The 23,782-nt window shown below is 45.4% G+C and overlaps 1 protein-coding gene across 2 annotated transcripts in view; it reads right to left on the bottom strand.

The window, feature by feature from the left end:
* The window catches only part of KATNBL1 (katanin regulatory subunit B1 like 1), a 175,929-nt gene that overhangs the window by 122,265 nt on the left and 29,882 nt on the right, over positions 1-23,782 (bottom strand). The window contains exon 2 of one of the 2 annotated variants that reach the window (XM_069638402.1): positions 22,342-22,518. The exons of the other annotated variant lie outside the window; for it this stretch is intronic. The gene's annotated coding sequence lies outside the window, so the exon portion shown is untranslated. The remainder of the gene's footprint in view (positions 1-22,341; positions 22,519-23,782) is intronic. 2 annotated transcript variants of the gene reach the window in all.

Here is a 23,782-nt window from a genome sequence, read left to right as displayed (position 1 = left end):
CAAACACCCCTCCCCCTTCAACCCTCATACACCTTTCTGTTTTTAATCACACTTATTCCCCCCCGCCCCAGTTATGGAGATCATTATTGTACTCCATACCCTCTCCCCGCAAGACCCCCCCCTCCCCGCACTTTTTTCTGAACAACTGGCCATTTTTCCATTTACTCCAGAATGAGTGGAGCCTTTTTCCTCTCATGCATTCTTCTGGGATCTATCTTCTGGAACTCTATTCATTGTAATCTACCTGTACTATGGAGTGTCTGCTCCATAGCTCTTAAAGGCATCTGTATTTTGATCTGCAGCACACGGCTCCTTATGGGCAGTGGTGCTCGGGATCCTATAGTAACTACAGTTTAAGGATAGAGCGGTACTTGGTATCTCTCCCAACTGTATAGTCAGAGATTGGCACATGCCACCTTTAGTGGAGTGCCAAAGGGATACTTAGTATCCTTTCTCAATTGCCTTGTTATGGCTGGTGGCAGTGGACATGTTCTACCAACTATTGTGTATTTTCTATGTCCATAGCCTCGGTAGTGCACAATAGGGGCACCCAAGCACCAACTTGGGGCTTGCCTTTTTTGCTATTACTAGTGTGGTTGTTCTTTGTTAGTCCTTATATCATTCTGGGTGGGCGGGGAGCGGGGGGGTAGGGGGTGTCTGTGTGTATGTTTTGCCTCTGGCAGGAACTAGCACGTATCCCTGCCTAGCCTCCAGAGTGTCTGGGCAGGTAGAATGTGGGGGAAGAGTCTTGCACTCTGGCAGACAAAGGACGTGGGTGGAAGAGGGAGCCTGGTGTCCTGATTTGACAGCCCCCTTTTCTGTAAAAAAGCTGAGAGAGAGATTGCAAAGGAGTGTGCAATAAACTGACTGTATAAAAGGTGGTGAGTATAAAGCAAGTCTTTCACTGGAAACAGAAGTAACCAAAGAAGATGACGTGAAGCGGCCACTACTGTCCTGACCCTGTTTCCTAGGCAACATAGGAGCTCCAGAGAGGACAACTACTATCCTTTGGCTAGTGGGAAAAAGCAGTCCCACGACGAACTTTGAAACGAACCATCTCCCGAAGTTCCAGAGCTGCAGAACCCAAATACCAGGAGACCTGCTGCCCATTGAGTGCATCATCGTAGAAAGGCTGAATGCGTCCAAATCTGTGCTGAGCCCATAAGGACACTCCAGAGACTCGATTCAGGCCAACCCGCTCAGACCCCCTCACCAGAGTGTGGGACTGCAGGAAGCAAAGAAGACTGACCAGACGATCCGTGTCCTTTGTTGGTGCTGCTGAAAAAGCACAAACTGCAATGTGAACCAAGAAGTTGCTGGAAGTCGGGCCACAGGGGCCCCCCTCCCCGCTCCCCCCTCTAGAGACTGCTGCTGGAAGACCCTGTCCATTGTCCTGCCTTTTTGTCACCAGACCAAGGAATCTGCAGGTCAGGCCCAGAGGAGCCAAGACAAACACTTTCTTTAAACAGGGCAACCTCTTAACTCTGGCCAAAGCTGCGGCTTGTTTTTGGTCACCGTTGGCGGTCTTTAGACACAGAGAAATCGGCAGCAGCTCTTCATTATTTGCTGTTTGCCAAGACCTCAAGTCCTCTGCGGACTGCCTTTAGCTAAGGTTGCGTTTCTTGGATTTAGGACTTGCCAGGCAAAGAACCCGTCTCTAGAACCTTGCACTAAGCTCATGTTGCACTAACCACTTATTTTCCTCCCTTTAAGTGACTTTCATATGTCTTTTCAAGGTAAATGCATTATCGTATAATCTGTTGAAAACATGAGTGCGCAATTACCGAAGATACGATAACCTTGTCTTTTCCCTTTCAAACGTTGCTACAATTGCAACCGCGAACAAACACAAAATATAACTTTTATATAAGTATACGTGTAAGGGCTTCTTTGCTGTGCCTGTCAACTAATATAGTAATTGCCTACAGCTCACATTTTCCTCTTACGATAAGCCTGACTGCTCTGCCACACTACCAAGGTCCTGGGCTAGTACAGACGGATACTAAAGAGTAGGGGGTGGGGTCTGCAAACCACTGGGATAGCTTTCAAAAATCTTACTGCCGGTAGTACTCTACGAAAACTCCCCTAACACTCCCCCTTTTCCTTGTCACCACAGACCAGTATAGTTCATCTTGGGCACAGGCTCAAAGCAACTATCTGGAGAAGCCTTGGTGGCGTAAGACCACTTCAATGACGATGCGTCTAGTGTAAAAGTGTTTTAACGCGACCTATATGGCGGGTTTTCTAACTCGCTTTCCAATCAACCTTCATTCAATCCACAGCCAATAATTATGCACGTACCCCTACTACCACAAGCATACACCCTCCACATCACCCCTCCCTTTGTATCTTTCCACATGCGCCCCCATTTTGTTACTCCTCTTAACTGCTCACCCTTTCTACCACAGACTATGACCTGGACCACCCCGGGCCAGGGTACAATACCAACCCTCAGCACTGCCATACAACTACGGTAGTGATTGGTGCAATTTCAAAAGGTTTTTAATATAACTTCTAAAGAACTAAAAAAGAAAAATTAAAAAAAAAGAAACCCCTTGCTATGATCTATTCCACCACCCCAGAATGGATGCCTATGTGCTAGCATACAGCCCTTCTCTGTCTCTGTAGCATTACAAAGGGCACAGAGTCCAAGCGTTATCACAGAGCTTTGATTTAATCTAGCTGAATATATTCATTAGTTTATGCTTTTGGATTTATTGGTTAAAAGAAAATTGACAAAAAACAATGCACATACGACAAAGCATGATCAGAGAATTCCCATGCTGGGTGCTTAACTTCGGAGAAACAATTTAAGGGTGACAGATGTAGAGGGAGGAGTGTTTTTTTAATTCAGAACCAACATACACACTCCTACCAAGTGCAGATGGCAAGGCATCAAATAAGCTGGGTCGCACAGCAATTTGCTATGAAATTCTGTAGGTTTGCTAACCCAATTGACACTTGTCTAGAGAGCGCGAGAGAGCGAAGCAGTAATCCTCTCTTCCATTCTTAAAAGACAACGGTCTGTGTGGGACTGCTAGGCAAGACTTTCTTTTTCAAATAATTGCAAACCAGAAATAATTAGGTTTATCATTTTACCAAACCAAGTGTATACAGTCTTGAAAAGACTAGTTTGTGTTAACATTCAATAGATTTGTGTGCCTGAACTTGCTGCAACGAACAATGTTTCTATTACACTAGAATCAGACCCGTTGGTACACACTGCATAACTCATCCCACTCAGTGTACCTTACCCATTATCAAACGATTGTGCTCTAATGCTACTACTTCACCACTATATCCTCTGTGATGCTCAACCAATGTTATGCCTGTATTGTTCCAACCAATATTAGCTTGATCATACTGTATCCCATGTACCTGAACTCTTTGTGTACAATCTAACCATTTGTGCACAACATATACCAATCCTTGCTTAGAGACCCGCCTCATGCTCTAGCACGAACCATTGTATGTGACCTAGATATCTGCCGCTCACCTATTACCTTGCTGCTTCTTTATATTAATCATAGTACTACCAGTCCTCTCTGCCTACCTAACTGATAATTGTGCCAGATGCCAGTATAGAGTATAACTTAACCTAGAGGTTGCTCTGAAATTGAATCCAGCTGCTAGTACACCTTAGGCTTAGCATGTCAGAATTATAGTTATCAACACTCAGTATGCCCTCTACAGCATGTCTATCTGCCTGCTCCTATACTGAGTGACCTGTTCCTCTCATTAAACATTAGCTACTTGTTAGTATAATACAGACAGAGCACGAGTGCGTCTATGACCTTGTATTAGAAATTGTATCTGCACCTAGTATAAAGTACCTCCCAAACGTAGCGCCATTAGTCCCTTCTGACTCACTCAAAGTGATAACTGTATTAGATGCCAGCATAGAGTATAACTTAGCCTAGAGTGTTTTTGCCCGATTGCTCTGAAATCGAATCTAGCTGCTAGTCCTCTTTTAGGCTTAGCATGTCAGAACTACAAATGCATCCTATTCTATAAACTGTACTCAAATACTAGGCCTGACAACACTTTAGCCATAGGCATTTTTGACAAATTGCACCAATTTCGAATCTAGTTGCCTGCATCTCCCAGACTTAGTACTTGAAAATGCTTGCTACATCCCATACCACGACTGTAATTAGCCATAAGTACATAGTACCTAACTACAATTAGCATTTGCTAAGTATAGCACAGAAGTCCCGCCCCCTTCATCTACACTGAATTAACACTTAGATGTTAGTATGACCCCAGCATTGCTTGACAATGACCTCTGCCTGCTTGACTAAACTAGCTCAGACGGCTCTACTTACCTGTGCCATCATAACCATTATGGCCACTGCCATCCTTACAAACCCTCCTAAGGACAGAAACCTGAGACTCAGGTCTACATTGTCTCTTATCTATGAACCTTATAGAAATTTCCTTAACGCTAACAATCGAACTATTACCCGGTCTAAGAACCCCTCTTCCACACTAACGGAAACCACCAATGCCACGGACCAAACGCCCCCCAAAAAATACACTTTCCGAGACCCTCTCTCACAAAACCTCACCAACTGCCAACTTTGACAGTACCTTAATGCTAACACGGTCCCTCATTAACTCTAGATCAGTGGTAGCCCATGTTACCGAAATCGCAGACATCTTAAACAATGACAATTTCGATTTATTGGCCATTACTGAGACTTGGCTACATGAAGCCACAGGGCCAACTTATGTTAGCAGTACCTGACAACAACCAAATCGTTAGAGTGGACTGGCCTAATGCCAGAGGTGGTGGCCTAGCCATCATTTTCAAAACAATCCACCCTATTAGACTTGCCACCTCAGCTCCCCTCACATCCTGTGAAGTACTCACCACCAAATTGCCCCTCTCTAACAACCGTACTTTAACTATCCATTTGATATATAGACCCCTTGGGCCTCTAGGCACCTTTGAAGACAACCTAACCAGTCTTCTAGCTGACAACACTAAAGATCACTCTCAAACTCTACTGTTGGGAGACTTCAATCTAGGCTTTAATGATACTGACAACAAACATGCTGAATCTATTGCAGCCTTACTCTCTGACCACGGTCTCACACAAAAAGTCCTCTCACCAACGCATATCAAAAGGACGGACCCTTGACTGGGTAGCCAAACTAAACTGCAATATCAACATTACCGATATTGTCCCACAAACCTGGACAGATCATCACTTAATAAACTTCTCTGCCGCATTAGACCTCCTCAGCCCCAAGCCTAATAACATGGCACCGCCTTCTCCTTACTAGAAGTAAGAAGGATATTACTGCTGAAAAACCTACCCCTCTTCTCCTCCCTGCCATCTCTGGAATGGAAAATAACAACCCTGACGCACTGGTAAACACCTTCAATAACGCTATGACTAAGGCACTGGACTTGATTGCTCCTGTCAAACTGCGCAAAGCTAGGCAAGTAGCACACCTGAATGCCTGGTCCACCCCTCAACTTAAATCCCTAAGATTACAAAAAAGGAAACTCCAGTCTATTTGGCGTTATTCGGCTTCTGAAAATAACAAGAATAACCTAATGGAATTTGCAAAAATGTACAAAAAAGAAATAGCCAAAGCCAAAAAAAAGCACCTTCAACGACAGGATTGAGAAAGCTAAATCCAACACTAAAGAATCATTTTCCATCCTTCGCGAACTAGAATCCCCAATCCAACCGGTAGACAATGCCCTAAAGGATAAAGCATGGTGTACTAACATACAAAATGCTCTATCAAATAAAATCTCATCCTTACAGTGCACAATTGCTAAAAAAAAAGGCCTCACTACCACTCATTGACCAAAAAACTAGTCAACCTTCGGTGACTAGGACAACCACGCCCTTTAGATTCAAGACCATCTCCATAACTGAAACAGAAAAAATAATACTCTCCCTCAAACCTTCTAACTGTAATGAATGCAGCCAGAGACCTATCTCCTTTTATCTCCTTTTATCTCCAAGCTGATAAACTCCTCATTTAAAACTAACAAGGTACCGCCCAACCTTAAAGAATCCTGGGTTCTACCATTACTTAAAAAACAAACTCTGGACCCCACTATCCCTACCAATTACAGACCCATTATCACTGTGGCTTTTCTACTTACAATCTTAGATAGAGACGCTTACATACAAATCCAGGACTATCTGGAAGATAACTACCTACTTGGCTCACCACAATCGGGCTTCCGCCCTCTCCATGGCACTGAAACAGCGCTGTTAGACCTTAAGACACAAATTGAAGAATTAAAGGATTATGGAACAATAGCTCCGCTACTCCTACTGGACTTGTCGGCAGCGTTCGATTTGGTGGACCATGCAGTGCTATGCAACCACCTCCAATCTGCCGTCAACTTCACCAAAGATGCCATAGCTTGGGTCCAATCCTTCTTAGCTAACTGGACCACGAGAGTCTTCTCTACTTCAGCCTCTGCCGACCCCATTAAAATAACCTGCGGGGTCCCACAAGGATCCTGCGATCCCCCACTATGTATAATATCTTCACCAAGCCTCTGTTTGACAAGTTGGACAGGCTGGGTGTCACTTACACCAACTATGCAGATGACACCCAGATCCTCATACCCCTTTCGGGCAAGTTCGAGGCGGACTCAACCTTGAAAAAAATATACACCCTCTTTCAGGCATGGATGGCATCGCATGGCCTCTGCCTGAAAGACGAAAAAACAGAGTTATTAATTAGGCTCTGAAACCAATATCCAAAAACTTAGCCCAAACTACACATCCTTTAACATTGATAACAACCCCATCAAGGTGATGTCTGTAGTTAAAACTTTAGGATTCTACTTTGACTCCTCTCTCTCTCTCTCAAAAAGCAAGTCAATTCCCTCGCCTCATCCACAACGTATACTTGCAAACTCATCAGATCTTACAGACCATACCTCTCGAGAGCGAGCTGTACCACACTAGCCAATGCCCTTATGTCTTAGATTACTGTAATGCCCTGTACTCAGGAGCCAACAAATAGATTACAGACAAAATTCAAAGACTGCAGAATAATGCCCAGAGGGCAGCATTGAACAACCCCTACAGAGAGCATATTACTGATTACAGGAAAGAGGTTAACTGGCTGCAAATTACAGACAGAATTCTCCTTAAAACAGCATCCCTTACCGCCAAATGCCTGAATAACCTAGCATCCCCATACCTTATGGATAAAATTACTAGGAGAACAACCACACGTCCCACGAGATCTGCCAACTCATTTATGTTGGAGACTCCCAGGTTCAAACGCTCGACAGCGGGAGGAACTAGCTTCCCTGTCAAAGCTGCACAATGCTGGAACAAATTACCAGCTGACCTCAGACTAGAACAACCTTACCCTAAATTCAGACATAAGATACTTAACTGGCTACACACCAATGACACCTAACTGACGTCTCACACCTCTACCTCTCCTGCCCCCCTGCACGACCCTCGTTTCCGCCAAACTACACTGTACTTTGGTTAACCGTATGTGTGCAAATATTGATACTCATGTTAATGCTTCCTTAACTCACCAAGACTATCGCTATGTATTTCATGCATCTTGCATCCTGAACTTTGTCTACGTATTTCATCTTTGCATCTTGCTCCTAGTGCAACCACTGCTTGATGGATTGCTACCTTTGCACTGTAACTAAGCTTTTAAGATTTCTTGTCTCTGTTGCGCCCGTCTACCCTAGGGCGTGGTGCGCATTACCAAACAAACAAACTTGACAGTCCTCATTCCAAACATTTTAATTACATAATGCACTATTACATTGTTGATACCGTAAAAGACTCAACCTCATGCTTTACACCAAAGTTTAGGTTAGTGTATCCAGTGTCAACTAGATTTCATTTTGTTGGGGGATGCATCATATTGCAGGGTTCAAAATTCAGATGGGACAAGCAATAGTTAAAAGGTAACTCCTGGGTATCACTCATTAACCAGTGACCAGGAGCTACCACTGGGTAAGGAGTAGCCAATACATAGCATTCCACAAACCCAACTAAATACCCCAGTGGGGTAGCATACAATGTAGTTAGCCTCCAGAGCCAACGCTGCTCTTTGATGGCACAATATATTAACACGGGCAGGAGAGAGCTGGCAAAACGGTTTTCAAGGCCTTTATATCACATCTGTTTGTGTCTATTCATGCAGCTAACCGTTTACATTTTACAGACACTCATCCGTGGCTCACAGTCTTTTTGCCCACTCGCGTAGTCAAGTAGATTTAATGAGAAGCGAGTACCATTTTCAAGGGATGTTTGAAACTTTGAATTAACATTTACTTTTTTGCAGTGAATGTCAAATACAGGCTGCCCTATGCATGCTGGCAGCAGTGTAGCAAACAAAGTGGGTTTGTGGTGACGCATTTAAATTTGTCATCTGCTGCCATGGGTCGAGTGCATTTCTCTTAGGCCGAGTAGGTAAACTAAAGTTACTCGACATGCAGGTCTAGCAGAATTTACAGGATTTTGCCCGACTCCTCTCACTAATGTCTTACTTCAGCAGTACACAACGGCTCTATATTTGCTATTTTTATGTCTTGTCCTTCTGGTGACATTAGTACAACATTGCTAATCAAATGGGTCCTTTTGCTAATAAAAAACATTTTGATTAGCGAACTCTGCTAATTAATTTTTGAAAACTAATTTATGCCTTGTGATGGAGATCACTGTTGTGCACCATATTACAGGGGGTAATGAAGTGGTGCCAAGTGGGTGCACCTGTTGAACAGCATCAATCATAGCTTGTTGCCCTTCATTAGGTGAGGCCACCCTACTTGTGGCCAAGTCAGCTTGGTGCACACAGGTCATACTCCTATCAATCATGTTGCTGGCACCTCCAATGCAAAGGACAATGGAGTACCCAAGCCCACGTAGAGTTTCCTTCAGGCTAGTGGCATTACCTACCCCTTCATCCCACTGGTGGTCGAAGACTAACGAAGAGGGAGGCACACTTTTCCTTGGAGCCGCTGGAGGGCTAAGAAACCTCCCTAGCCAAATGTGTGGCTGTTGCATCTGGACACCAATATAATGCAGATACATTCTCTCTTGCAGACAGCTCATCATCACATTCTCAGAGCGTTCAAGACCTACCAATGTAGACTCCTTAAATTCAAGCTAATCATTACTTCCCCTCCCCACACCAACCCGTCCTTCGAATTCATTGGGGCATTTTTTCACAAAGAACAGGAACAAAGGAGGCTACCCCCTGAAAAGAGCGAGAAAACCCAGCTCCATCTTCCATCCTAAACTGTGCCAAGCATAAAAGGCCATCTGTCACCACAAAAGAGATGGCTGTAAGCACCACACCTGGCATTAGGGAAGAGAAGGACAGAGGCTACACCCAACAGCCTGGGTAATGGAAAGGCCAGGCCTCCAGACAGGCATTTAACATACATCTGTAACCTGTGCAACTCAAATTCCAGAAGAAAAATAAAATAAAAAACAAAAGAAAAGAGGTCTTCTCTGATGTCATATATAAATTCGCCACAACAGGGACTCGGGCGGGTGTTGCTTCGAGCCTTTCCCATCCTCTTCCTCCCTGAGGGTAAACTGTGAGGGCAGGACATTTACACAGTCCTGAGGCAGATTAAAAGAATGCCAGCAGCTCGCCACTAGATTCTTCACAGCTTTTCCAATGCCACATGCTTTAAAAAAATGGGAACCATAGGACCCAAGTTTTGTTTTGTAGGCGCTCCAAGAAGCCCCCTTTTGAACCTCTGACATCATACCCTTTACGGTTCCTCCAGCAAAAGTTCTCTTTTGAGTGGCAATCGTGTCAGCAAGCAACTCTGAGCTGGGTGCTTGTCTCTACTACCTGCCTCTTCCTCCACTTCTTTGAAGCAGGGTGGAGGAGGGTGAGGGGGATTTAGTAGTTAATCTTTAAGCAAAATGTACATTTTACCGTTTCAAGAAGTGTTCCTCCCATGTTTTTTCCAGCACCAACCAATGAACAAAACATGTCGAGACCACGTTTGGCACGATTCTCCTCAATTGTTACATGAATCTCTCTAATCATAATGAGCATGTAAACCGTTAAGGTTTCACAGACACCTCGATATATCTGTGTCAATAGGTAACATTTCTTCTCAGAATTCTAAATACACTAGTTGTGTAAAGTTTGAACACTTTATAAGCTGCGAAGTGCAACAGGAGAGGCTGTTGGGGGAGAGGGAAGAACAGGTGAAGCTAGAGCTTTTGTTCTCGAATTCTAACATATCAAATTTCTGTCTTATGTTTGGCAACACATGTGACAAGGAGCTGATGAGTTGGACACTGGTAATTAGGCAACTGATGCGCATGAGGTTGTGTGCCAGTTTAACAATTTCTTTTATTGAATTTATAACATGTAGGGGATCATGCACATGGTAACAGTCGAAATTTCACTAACAAATCATGGGAGATCTGAATCGTGGAGACAGTCGGGGTAAACACTTGATTGCTTGTTTGAAACAGTTAACCAATAAGCAATAGTTTTAGTCTTTGTGGGTATAAGGGGCTATTAAAATCATCTTTCAGGAACAATAGTATTGCTTTCATAACCATGTATGGTCCTGCAACAGTGAACAGGCATTCATGGGTGGGAAAATCCCCAATTTTCTGTATTCAATCATTCAGATTGTCCCCCTCAGATTGCCATCTTTGCGCATTAAATACCCATGCAGCTGCAAAAAAAAATGTCAATCGCTTTGGCGAGTCGCATATCCTCTGGGTACCATATACACAGGAGAAAGAATAGTGAAAATGTTTGCAGGGGAATACATCCGATTTTTTTTTATTTCAAGAGGAAAGTGTTTTATCAGTTTACACTGAAACTCACCAGTTTATCAAATATAAAAGCAGACAATGTCATTATACAAAAAAAGAACATACTAAAGTAAAAATAACTTTCCTAATCAGCGATCTATCCCTGTGGTTAAACCATTTAATATCGTAGTAGGGAAGACGTCCTACCTTCACTAGTTCAGTGAAGGTTAACAAATTAAGTACATTACGGGGGCTACCCTACACAACTTAATTTATTGGGCATTTATTAGGTGCTTATACAAAAAACATTGCGTTTCAAAGCACCCACAGGGCAACAGGGAGGGGACATGGAATAGAAAACAATACATACACTGGAAGATAAAGGTGAACCGACTAGGCCTTGTGAGCATTCGGAGCGTGCAAGTGCAGAGAGAAGAGATGGGAAGGGGGGGGCACGTGCTGGTGAGTGAGCAGCAGGTGTAAGTGCCCAGATTAGGAAGTGCTAGGGAACTATCACCTGTAAAAAATAAATGGGTAAGTGCAGGCCTACAGTGGCCAAGGCAGATAAGTGCCCTGGAAAGTGCTGTGTGTAGGCAGAGGCTGAAGGCGATTGGGTGTGGGAAGCCAGGGCCCTGAAGGACACAAGGACCCTGGTCACCAATCAAAGCAACCGTGAGATTAGCAGGGGAGGCGAGTAGGTGAAAATGAAAGTCTTGAGGTGGTCCGGCTCAAGAGGAAGGGGGAGGCTGTTCCATAAGAGGGATCTAGCAGAGGAAAGAGACCAGCCTCCAGCCTTCCTTTTAGCGAAACGCATTACACACAGTTGGTACCAGGGGAACGTAGGGGTTTTGAGGGAGAGTATTTAGTAAGAGTAAGTTGCAGATAGCGTGGTCCCTGGCCCCAGGTAGCCTTGAAGCTGATGCAGAGGGATTTGAACTTGATCCTTGCAGCAACCCGGAGCAAGTGGAGAGATTTTAGGGCAGGAGAGATGCGGTTCCTGGGGTTGATGCCAACGATAAGTCTTGCTGCCCTATTCTGGATTAGCTGGAGAGATCGTAGAGCGGAAGAAGGTAGATTCAAGAGAAGGCTATTGCAGTAGTCCAGCCTACAGAGAACCAGAGCTCTGCTAACATTGAGCTTCTGGGGGAAAGTGAGAAAAGGGAGAATTCCTTTGAGAAGGAAGAATTGAAAGTTGGACTTCTTGGCAATGTCCTGACTGTGAGGAAGGAAAGAGGAGTCGAAGAGGCCTCCAAGGTTTCTGGCTTCAGGAGAAGCGGGAAGAGCCCATAGAGAATGGCCAGAGTGAGGGGAAGAAAGAGGGGGCAGGGGACCCAATTAGAAGGATCTCAGCATTGCTGGTATTAAGGCAGGGATTGTTGCAAGTGCACCAGAACTGGATGGCAGATACATTCTGGATGGTGGAAGATGCAAGCAGGTCTGCAGGAAGTTTGAAAGAGTTGCGAGTCATCTGTAGAACACTGGAAGTTGTGGAAGGAGGAAATGAGGTGTGCCTCCTGAGCACGTGTCAAAGAGCCAGGGGGGGGGGGGGGAGGTAGGAGCCCTGGGGGACCCCACAGGTGGAGCACGACATGGGTGAGAAGCTGCCCAGAAAAGCCTGGGATGAACAATCAGTAAGGAAGGAGGTCAGCCAATCCAGTGCCCGCTCTGAGATACCCAGAGTATCATGGAGCCGTTTGAGGACGAAGTGGTTAACTGTGTCCAAGGCAGCAGAGAGATCGAGTAGAATGAGGACAGCTGGAGAGTTGGAGTCGAGAGATGCCAGCAGTTCTTCACTTGTGTGTTAAGAGCAGTTTCCGAGGAGACTGCTTACAAGTTCATTGTGTGAAGTTGGGGGAAGGGCAACTTCTCCAGTATTTTCCCAAGGAAGAGGGTGATAGAAATAGGGCGGTAGGTCGCTATACAGGTGGGGACTGCTGAAGGTTTTTTTCAGGCGGGGACGCACAAGGGAGTGCTTCAGGAAGAAGGGGAAATAACCTGTGGCAAAAGAGTGGAAACTTGTTTGGAGGACACCTTCATAGAGTGACAGGGGAGAGAGGCAGAAGGAGGGTGGGAGGCCATATGAGGAACGAGAGCATGGGAGGGCTTGGGGAGAGGGTTGCAAGGTTGCTCAGGAACTACAGCGTTTTAGTGGTGAAGTGTGGCCAGTGCATTGCAGAGGGCCTGGGATGGAAGAGGGGAGAAGACAGCGGAAGGGTTGGCTAGTTCCCTACAGATTTTAAAGAGTTCAGCAGTGTTGTTGGATGCACCCGATATGGATTTGGGCACTTTCCTTGGCATGGAGAGTCTGTATTGCCTTTGGACCAGCGGACAGGCCACTTTGTCGGAGGGTGATGATCCTGAGGCTTGCCACTTGTGTTCCAAAGCTTTGCACTTGCATTTCATAGTTGTACCAGGTATTACGCTTGGGGCAGGTTTCAGGCGGATCCTCATGACTGGGGCAAGAATATCCATCCAGAGTGCCAGTAATGGCAAGATAGGAGTTTCCTGAGAGCAGAGTCAGAGGTAGTGTCTGGGGGTAGGGGGAAGGGGGAAGAGTGAAGGTGAATGCAAATGCAGCAGCTGACACTCATTTCATCAGACGGAAGTTTGTGAACGAGGTTGGCAGAGCTGGAGGATGTGCCGTTAGAAGACCGAGGGGACCCAGGTGAGAGAGCATTGTCTGACCAGGAGAGAGGGGTGACCTGTGGAAGGGGGCTGGGGGAGAGGAGGGACAGAGTGGATGAAGGCATCAAGTGTGTCCTGCCATGTGGGAAGGACCAGAAGGGAGAATGGAGAGCAGGGTACAGAGGTCAAGGAAGAGTGTAGATGCTGTCATAGCGAAGTCGATGTTGAAGTTCCCAAGAGGAGTTTAGATGAGGTTGAGAGGAGCAGAAATCGGCCCATTCAGAGGGCAACAGGGTGGCAGCACCCGGGGGCCTGTAGATCGTGGCAATGGTCATAGAGGAGGGAGGGAGAGAGATGACCAACATGCAAACCAGGCTCTCAAATGAGAACTAAGGCTGGGTGGGTATGAGGGAGGACGTAACCCACTCAGGGAAGATTAAGGCACCACCATCGCCAGCACGGTTAGGTTGTGGCTTGGAAATTATCTTGTAAACAATGGGGAGAAGGGAGTCAAAAGCATTGATTGAGATGGCATTGAACCATGTCTCTATAAGAGCGAGAATGTTGAGGTCAATGTCTTCAAGGAGGCAGATGTCGGTGGAGTGTTAATTGGCTAAGCGGGCAGCCACATGATGGTGGTCTCCGCCTTCAAAGGTTTTCTGAGGAGGAGTACAGGGCCAATCGGAGGGGGAGGGACAGAGTGGTTGGGGGAGCGGTAGGAGAGGGAAGCAAGTTAATGAGGAACTGCATGTGCGGTCAAAGAGAAGGCAGTTGGGTTAAGGACCCTGAACCAAGACAGTGCTGGAGTGGTAGACGGGCGGGGCGAGAAGCACGCCAAGAGAACTTCTCACTTGGTACCACCATTAATGGAGGTTGGGTAGGCGATAGTGTAGCAGTTCGAGAAGATGGAGAGATGGCGAGTGCCATCAGGTTGGCAAGAGGAGAGAGGACGAAATTCAAAAGGAGGGCTCAGAAGGCAATGAAGCAGTGGGGTGCAAGATGATACAAACACATCCACGTTTCAGGTGAGCCAATAGACCCAGAATGCGATGAAGGGAGTCAGATTATTTAGGCATGCAAGGTAGGAAGGCATTGGCACACAAAGGTTCAAAGAAAGTTAGTGAAAGGCAGTGATAATGTCCAGACATACACCAAGTATTCAGGCCAAGTTGAGAGCAAAAACCCCCCAACATGGCTGTGTAACGCTGCAGTGAGCGGTTTACTGCTCGGTATATACTTTAGGTTTCAAATTTCAGATAAATCACTCAGTGCTTCACTTGCAACCAGGTCTTGTAAATAGCCCCCAGAAAGCCCTTCAGGGCTTACCTGGCGGTCTGCTGATGGCGGCTCTTCCTGGGCACAGTGACAAGAGTCCAAGTCTGGTTTCCCCCCAGGTAATTTAGGGTGACCAACCCCAGGTTCCTTCCAACAAAAAAAAAATAATAAAAAGATAAAAAAAAGTAGCAAGCGCAAAGAACAGTGAGAAAAAAGTGATGGCTGCGGTCTCTCAAAGTGGGTAAAAAGCAATGAACAGGTTATCATGCCATGTTCTTCCTATAGAGAGGGACGCCCGCAACCTTGTTTGTATACATGTATGCATCTCTTGCAGCCTGCTTCCCTCCATCCAGCAAAATTTGGACCCTCCAATGCCAGAGTAAATTTTGGATTCCAAAATAGTGGAAAAGGCCATGGAAATGAAGGTATTTCGTAATTAGCATGTCCCAAACCACCTCTACCAACTGTACTATTCTGCTACGGGCCAGGTTTACCAGTTCATCCGCCTAAGTGACCCATAAAACAATCTGAAGGCCTGCTTAGTACAGCCCTGTCCATTCCAGTGCATGTTTGCGTCAGATCTTTGAACCATTCTCCAATAACCCTAATTTGTGCGATCGCGAAGTAGAGCCTAAAGTTTGGGAACACAAAGCCGCATTTGCTTCTCGGAGCCATCAGGACTAAAAGCAAAACCCAGGGTCTTTTACCTCCCCAAGTGACGTTACAGACATTTTCTGCAGCTCTTTAAAAAAACAGTTTGGGATTGGCACAGGAAGGGATTGGAAGTAGTATAACGTTTTCAGAAGAACTGACATCTTAGCAGCCGCCATGCGCACCAGCCATTAAATCGTGAAGGGATTCAATTTTAAGTGATGGAGCCGAGGGAAATTCGCCTCATAGAATGTCCGCAGTCTATTAAGTGTAATTCCCAGTTATCAAATAGCCTTTGTTGCCCATGCAAAGGATGGCTCTGCCTTTGCTACTTCAAGGTCCGGGCACTGGAGATTTCAATGAAGTAATTCAGATTTTGATTAGGTTGATTTTCATAACGGACACAGTCTGAAAGACCAATAGTTCTCTGCACGTAGCTCAAGTGGGTCTGTTTACGCCAACATGTCATTGGTGAAATCCATGACCTTACGCACATTCCCATGAAAGGAATACCTCAACTATCATTGGCTTCTCTAAGGCGAGTCATAAATGGTTCCAGGCCTCAAGCAAACATTGAGGGAAGGGGGAGGGGAGGGGATGGACACATAGGGCACCTCCGTTTAGTACCTCTTCAACGGAATAGCACCCGATAATAGTCTCGTTGATGAAGAGTCTAGATGAGGGGTTAATGTAATTTGCCTGCACCACTTGCAAGTAGGCTTCCCCAAAAACCCATGTGCCCAAGAGTAGCAAAGCAAAGTTACCATTCCCCTCTATTGAATGCTTTTTCAGCATCAAGGCAAGGAGGACCAATGGAATGTCTGCGTTCTCGATAAGGAGGGAGACCCTTCTAATACTGTCAAATGTCTGGTGACCCTTTACAAACTCAATCTGGTCTTCCGTTATCAAGTCAGGGAGAACAGATTCTAATCGGTTTCCTAGTGCCTGTATGTATATCTTAGCATTCATATTTATCAATGCTATAGGTCTATATGAGCCACACTCTGGGTCTTTTTGGAGCTAAGGGATTAAAATGATTTTAGCATCTTCCGTGTAAGGTGTGATCCTGCCCGAGTAATAAAAACTGTTGAATAGACTCATCAAGAATGACGACATTTATAAAACGCACCTTTACACAAGTATTTCTAGGCGCGACAAGGAAAAGGGAAAGGGGGGACAAAATAACGATCTTACTAGGCCTTGTGACATCCAGATCGCCCATGTGTGGGCAAGAGGGAAGAGGAGAAGTGCCAGTGAGGAGGGGAAGTGCATTTAACTCACAAGTGGAGCCAGCAGGTGGCTTATAAGTGCAGAGAAGGGACTGTAAGGTTGCAGATACAGACGCTTAAGTGCTGGGGAGCCCAGAGGTAGCGCAAGGGCAACTGAACATGCAAGAGCCTGGGCCCGAGTTCAGAGGATGACCAGGTGACCAGTGCGTGGAGCAGTCGGATGCATCAGCAGGGGATAGGAAGAGAGAAAGTGGAAGCAAAAAGGAAGGCCTCGAGTTGCTTCTGGAACCGTAGGTGGTTCTGCTCAAGTTTTAGAAAGACAGAGGCTGTTGCAGAGGGAGGCCCCAGCCGAGGGGATAGATTTGCCCCAAACATTCTGCTTGGAGAAGCATCCGACCCTCAGAGTTGGAGGTGGATGAGCGGAGAGCTCGCGAAGGAAGATGTTTTGGAAGAGAAAGTTGGATGTAGAGCGGGCCCAGGCCCCCGAAAGTCTTGGGGCAATTTCAGAGGGTGTTAAATTGATCCTTGCATCCACAGGGAGCCAGTGAACAGATTTCAGAGCTGTAGAAATACGATCCCTGGGCTTGAGGCCAAGGACAAATCTTGCAGTCCTGTTCTGAAAAGGTGCAACGGTCGAAGAGTAGAGGCAGGAAGATTTAGAAAGAGGCTGTTGCAATAGTCCAGCGTAAAGAGGACCAGAGCTCTGGAGACAGAGAGCTTTGTGGGGAAAGTGAGAAAAGGAAGAATACCTCTGAGGAGGTGCAGGTGATAGTTTGACTTCTTAGAGACGTCAGAGATGTGAGGGGTGAAGGGGAGGGTGGGGGTCAAAGATCATGGGATCAGCTGTTCCCCCTCACAAGTTTGATAAGAGATCGATGGGTGTCCATCAAGTCCCGTAGAATTATTTTTTTGAGGGTTTTTTTGTAACTGTGGTGACTTTGTGTAATGCTTGCTTCCAACAAGTCATGTGCCCGAGACAATAAACATGGCAGGGCCAGGTCTGCTATATATCTTTCCTGCAGCTCACTTGCAGGAGTTGGAGGTATACAGATCCATGCAGTATTTAATGAATTAAGTGACTTCTGCGGCCCTACTAGCTCGTAATACTTCCAATTGGCCGGACTTCTCTCTGTAAGCCTCAAGATTAACCCTAGATGGGCTTCTTCTCAGTGTTGCCTTCACCTGCTTCACCCTTTGAGATTTCAGTGATATCATGTGTCCCCCAAGCACATCCTTGAATGTGCCCCAGGTCCTACTTTCCGAAATGAGGTTTACCCGATTGTCCTTAAAAAAAAAAAAAGTAAAAAACATTCTTGCCTCATATTGTATTGTTCATTATATCAACGGGTCCGTCAACATTTCCATACCCATCCCACCCTACCCTTCCCTACCCCACATGTTGGTGGAAATAGAAGATCACTGTCTGTGCCACGGTCAGATATGGACATATCACCGTTAGAGGATTCCTTTACTTTGGCCAGAAGGGTAGCCGCTACCCAAATATAATCTATCCTAGAAGAGGTGTGGTGTACGTTAGAACAGAAAGTGAAGTCTTTTATCCTGGTCCTTAAACTCTTGCCAGACATCTCCGAGGTGTGCCTATGCATATATTGCTTAAATCTCCTGGATTAAATACCTCCCTCCACTAGCAGGCAGCCTCTGCTGCCGTCTAAGATCACAGGCCAGGCTGAAGTTCTCCATGGAGGAGCAGTTCGCCTGTTACATTTTCCACAAAATAAAACCCTCTTGGCCCGAGATGGCGGCATAGAGTCTAGCAAATGTAAGTCACAGAGAGCCCAAACTCGCATTAACAAAGAGTAACCTACCAAATTCGTCTTAAATATTATCTACCATAAAGTTTACATTCTCCCTGAAGGCTAAGAGGACCCTGCATGTTTTACTGTATGTGCTGGCTTGGAACACTCATGAGTGGTCCCACAACCTCACTATGGTTGTACCTCTAGAACATGTGTGTCTCCTGTAGTGCGACCATCTCAGGACTATTAATCCCGAGAAGATGTTCTACTTTCTTCCTCTTCGCAGGGGAGTTAAAACACCTTATGTGATAGTATTGTGATTGCTGGCCTGCTCCACACCAATGAATTATTTTAGACCAACATCTAGAAGGATCCACAAGGTGCTAGCACTGTAAAGGTTTGCCTGCTCCACAGAGATAGCACTTCAATTGCTAGCCTGTTCCACACAGAGTATTGTAATTGCTAGTCTGCTCCACACCGATAGCTAGCCTGCGTCGCACACCAGTGAATCTGTTTAGATTGACTTGATTCACATCTGGAGGGGTCCACACTGTGCCAGCTCTGTGACTGCTGGATCGCCCTATGCTGTGATAGTGTGATTGCAAGTCTGCTCCACACTGATACTGAGGTTGCTATCCTGCGTCGCTCACCAGTGGATTTGTTGAGATGGTTCCATGTCATTTCATTGCGGGATGTTTTTTCGCAGGGTTTTTACAGTGATTTTTTTAACAAAAAAACGCATCAAATTTTTAAAACTATTTTTGGGGGGTTCCCCCCAAACCTGCCATTTTCTTTCATTTGTATTTATTCCCAAACACCCACACCCAATATATATAATTTACTAGCCCCCCCCTAAAAAATTCAATGGGTTTTTGTCGAAAAGAAATTCGAGGCAAAAAACCCAGCGAAAAAACATTCCGCGATGAAGGGACATTGTACCGTTGAGATTGACTTGATTCACATCTAGTAGGGTCCACACTGTCATACCTTGAATGTTGGCCTGCGTCAAACCCTAGGAATGAATCATTAACTTCAATCCTAGACGTCCTAACTGTTAAATTGAGGTGATCCAGACACTCCAAGATGTACAGGCTTTTATTAAGATAGTTACTATACATTAAGACCACCAGCAATGCCAGCATAGCACTACCAGAGATTGCTGACCATCAACTAACTACTATAGAACCTCAACGGAAAGTAAACAAGTACATCATACCAGCCGATGACCTACTAGCATTCCAGCTATCAGCAGCATAGCAAATAACACCCATAAAGAACTCATTAACATTGGCTATAACATCTCCCTCCATTTGTTTATAGAGCATCTGCAATTCACAAAGCATACCATCCATCAACCTCTTTTCACAACCGCTATTCTATCTTTGTTCCACACCTGCCCTCCTACCACAAACAGCACCACACATCACTGCCACTACCCTCACAGGGTCGGAGTACAACGACTCCCCCTTTCTCTTTATTACTCCCTTCTTTATTCTCACCATGTCGCCACATTCAACCCTCAATTCTTTACCTCTTCTCACATACTCACAGGCCATCCATTCTTCTTTAACACTCTCCTCACACCATTCACCACATAGTCACTCTCTCTGCTTCTGCCCAACACGGCAGACTAACTACTGTGTTGGGCTTTCAACCTCAGATCAGCTCAAGTGGGCTTATTCCCGTAGTCGCATGCAGAGACATCCACATTGCAAAGAGTCTTTCCTGAATTGCCACCTTCTTGTCGCACCGTTTCCATAGCCATGTGTATGCTTTCCATGATGCATCTATTCATTCTCCCGACACACCCATTAGATTTGGGATGATAAAGGGCTGTTTTCTTATGTCTCACCCCACACTTCTTTAAATACTTTTCAAAGCAACCGCCTGTAAATTGGGGACCATTATCTGTTAAAAGGCTTTCCGGAATGCCCTCTCTAGAAAACACTTCCTGAATCTCCCTCACGATAGCTTTGCCTGAGATTTCCCTCACAATACTAAACTCGCACCATCGGGAAAATAAATCCATAATGACCACCACAAACTTTCTCTTGCATAACCCATATCCACTGGGCCGAGAATATCCATAGCCAATTCTTGCCATACACCCGCTAGCACGGCAACCTCTACTAGAGGTTGTTTTCTCGCTTCTTCTCCCTTTCCTAATTTGCTGCACAATTGACACTAACAACCTCCTCTCTACATCACTGTCGAACCCAGGCCACCAGTAGTGGTTCCGCAAAACACCCTTAGTTTTAGTCCCATCTGAATATCACACCATCCAGCACACTTGGCTCATTTCTCAACTCCCAAAACGGTCTGACCTCCTGACAGACATCTGCATTTCCTGGCCACGTACCTGACTCCACATACGCCTTAACTAACTCCAAATTCTCGTCCTTACGGACTTCTTCTAACCACTCCTCCTTAGACACAATCCCATCTGTGTTAACACCATTTCCATATTCTCACTTTCCGAGGCAGTATTACTCCTCCCTCTCAAGAGGCTATCAGCTAGAATATTTTCCTTACCCGGAATAATCTCAACCACAAAACTATGACACTGCATCCACGTAATCCATCCAGCCACCCACCTCGAGACTTTGTCCAATCCCTTAGTCTCCAATATCTCCTTCAGGGGTTTGTGGTCTGTACATAAGACAAAATCAGTGCATCATCTAAAATTCCTAAACTTCTCCATGGCCCAAAAGCACGCCAGAGCCTCTATATCCAAAACTGAACGAACTTCCGCACCCCTCAAAACCAGGGAGGCATGAGCAATAATACTTTACACCCCCATCATCCATCTGGGACAAGACAGCACCAAGCCCCTTTCCGAAGCATCAACAGTGATCCTGCTCCGACATCTTGTATCAAAATGCCCAAGGGGTTGCGCAAGATCTATCGCACTCTTCACATTTTGAAACTCCTCTTCACACTTTGTGGACTACACAAACTCACATCCTTTCTTCAACAATTTCCTAAATTCCACTATTTTATTGGCATAATTACAAACAAATTTCTGATAGAATGCCGTCATTCCAAGAAATTACCTTAATTGTACTTTATCCTCCCGACACTTGATCCCTTTTATGGCATTTCCTAGGTTCTCCTTAGATTTTACGCCATCTGCAGATCTCTCGTGCCCCAAGTATTCCACCTTGGTAACACCAAACTTGCACTTCTCCTCCCTCAATACAATATCACTCCTCTCAAAAATCAGCAAAACTTTATCTAGGTTCTCATCATGCTCCTCTTCCGTCCTCCCGCACGCCAGCACATCATCTTGAAAACAAAAACACCCCACTTATTCCACCCACTAATCTATCCATGACCTTCTGAAACACTGCTGATGCTGACACAAGTCCAAAAGGCATTCCTCTGAATTGGAACACCCCCTCATGGGTAATAAATACCATCAACTTGCGACACCTCTGTACCAATTCCGCCTGGTGGTATGCCAACGCCATATCCAGCTTAGAAAATACTACTCTCGACATGTTGGGGAGAGGATGACGGGCCACTAACACACATTTATTGAGTTGGCGCAGATCGACACATAAAACGTAGCTCACCCGAGCTCTTCTTAACCACAACCAGCAGGGAAGACCAATCTACCCTTCTCGCTCTTTCAAAACTCCCATACTCCAACAGTTTGTCAAGCTCCCTCTGAACGCCTTCCCTTACCGCCAGGGTCTTGGTATGGATCTTCAGCAGTCCTGCGAGGGAGTTACGACTTGTGGAGTGGAGGGAACATCCATTCCTGATGTCTGCTCAGTAACCTTGAAGAAGAGCCTTCGGAAGAGCTCCAGGACTGCTCTGTGGCTGACCAGCTCCGAGTTTGGGCTACCATGCTGCCGACGTCCGTGTTCCGCGTTGAGGCCAGGGACTTGGGAGATCCACGACTTGTCTTACAAGACTTACCTCAGCGAAATTTCAGAGTCCTAGCGTCAAGGGAACCACATATAGGAGGGAAAGTCTGACTGCGACAAGTGAGTACCTTTGCGTCGCCAGCTGTGTTGCCCACCACCCGAAACAGCTTACCCAAGTAGAGTCCAGTCCTTAGAGGGTTCCTGCATCATGTTCTTCTGCATTCTTCATCTGAGAGTCCTTGCACCAGCGAAAGACACAGACCCGAGAGCTGCTTGAACCTGCAACCCCTGCGAATCAAGGACTCAGGCTGACAGCAGGAAAAGCGACCGTCCATTGACCTGCCAAGTCCTGTGAAGAATTGGAGTACGGATGGTGAGTTAATAGTGGTTCTTACCTGCCCCTAAACTCCCTTTAAAGGTTTTCCTAACTTTTCTAAAAGTTTTACAATACTTTGGCTTTGCACATGCCTTTTGAACGTTGGGGGACACCATTAGTTAGAATAACGTGTCCTCTAACCCTTGGAATGATTCACTGGACCCCAGAGACCCCACCGTTCATTTTTTCCAGCGTTACAAACTTTGTCCGAACTTTTGGGCATAAGGCCCCAGACAACACAGGGAAGGACTTTTGACGTTAGGGTTAATTCTCTGTGGACCTGTAGTGCATAAACTAATCTACACTTTCCTTTGCAGGTGATTCGATCTGTATTATGCCCTACTCTAGCAACAGTATATATGTAAACTATTAGTGTTGTTGGCCATAAATAAATAACTATTATTGAAACATACTGTCTAAGTGTAATCTGTGACCCCCATTGGATGTATGCATTGTGGACCCTGTACAAGCTCACCACCTCTTGAGACTTAGCCTAGACCTCTCATCACTGCTACCTTGAACGGGTTTGGCTACAGCTCCCCGAGTTGTCCCGGTCAAAATATATCAAAACAAATGAGGTGGGGTCTAAACCAGACTATGGTCTTGCTGATCAAGAATATGCAACAGTAATAGATGGGAACAGCTGCAGATCCTATTTAGGGCGACCACCCTCCCTACAAGCTTACAGTACTCGTACCAAGCTCAATAGGCGCTTGTCCCATGTTGGTAGGTATGGTGTTATTGCCACATTAAACAAGAAAACAGAGTGATGAATATGTTGACCTATTTTAATCAGACAGGTTCATAGTTCTGATTCGCCAACACGTGCTCGACCATCTTGGTCTTTTTAAAGGCAAAGTTCTTAACATAGCCAATCACATCATAGTCCATCAAAATTCAACAGATCAAAAATAAAACCATTCAATATTGCCAAAACAAAAAATGTAATGGTTATTTAACGTCCAAAATGGAGGAAACAAAGTAGGGGTACATAAAATAAGGGGACGTTGGAAGGAAAACATGTTTTGTTTATACAAGGAAAGAAAAAGAAACAGAGCTCGGTCTTCATCATATCCAAACACATCTTAATATTAGGTCACTTTCTGTTTCCAATTAATAACATTAGCAAGTCCGATAGCCTGTTGCCTTGATAATATCGCAGTATGTTGAAACCTTTTGCTCCGAGAGTGATCCCCTGCAGTCAAATCCCAAGAATTACATAAACCATCATCAATCA

The sequence above is a fragment of the Ambystoma mexicanum genome, chromosome 14, assembly GCF_040938575.1.
Source record: "Ambystoma mexicanum isolate Mex_15411 chromosome 14, UKY_AmexF1_1, whole genome shotgun sequence".
NCBI classification, from domain to species: Eukaryota; Metazoa; Chordata; class Amphibia; order Caudata; family Ambystomatidae; genus Ambystoma; species Ambystoma mexicanum.
The sequence above is the reverse complement of the archived record's forward strand: the minus strand, read 5'-3'. Positions and strand labels throughout refer to the sequence as shown.